The 737-nt window shown below is 35.4% G+C and overlaps 1 pseudogene; it reads left to right on the forward strand.

Annotated features, from left to right (window-relative positions):
* The window catches only part of LOC119588927, an 8,052-nt pseudogene that overhangs the window by 1,667 nt on the left and 5,648 nt on the right, over positions 1 to 737 (forward strand).

Genomic DNA, 737 nt, shown 5'->3' on the forward strand with positions numbered 1-737 from the left:
TATAAGTAGTATTTGCTTACCAACGGAAGATAAAATAACTTAACGTTTGCTAAATGCTAATGCTGCCAACAATTTCTTCTATGCAGGTAAGTACTTGGCAAATGGTGACTTACAATATTTTGCTATCACCTTTCATCAACCGGGTCTTGATTCCATTGTTAATAAAATGTTTGAGATGAATGTTGATATGTTTCTTTATAGTTACAAACTAGTAGTAAATGTGAGTTGATTAATTTTCGTATAAGCTACATGGGGACTCTGGCGAGCTAAATATATAGGGAGATGGTGCATTAAAGAGCTCAAACGAATCACTAATGGTAGTAATAATGGTATTAATGACATTTTAGTCTAAGCTTTGGTAATGGTAATATATTTTGATGTAGGTTTATTAACAGCAATAGGTTTAAGTCTGCATTATATTAGTAATGAAGGATATTTGCCTAAATCCTTTTTATGGTTATAATACAAGTTATCCACTTGTATTAGTGATCTAAGAATTAATCTCAGATGAAAGATAATAGTTATTATTTATGCCTCTCTAAAATGCAACCAAAACTACTCTACATATAGAGATGCATGACCATTGGTTTCCTTGCCATAAAAAACCTTTTTTGCCAACCGTCGGACAGTCACGAGTACAAGGCGGCAGGACTGCAGAAGGACATCCCAGACGGGATGTGCATCGACGAGGCGGGCAATCTGTGGGTTGCGAACTTCTACGGCAAAAAGGTAAGACA

Source organism: Penaeus monodon, chromosome 24 (genome assembly GCF_015228065.2).
Source record: "Penaeus monodon isolate SGIC_2016 chromosome 24, NSTDA_Pmon_1, whole genome shotgun sequence".
NCBI lineage: Eukaryota > Metazoa > Arthropoda > Malacostraca > Decapoda > Penaeidae > Penaeus > Penaeus monodon.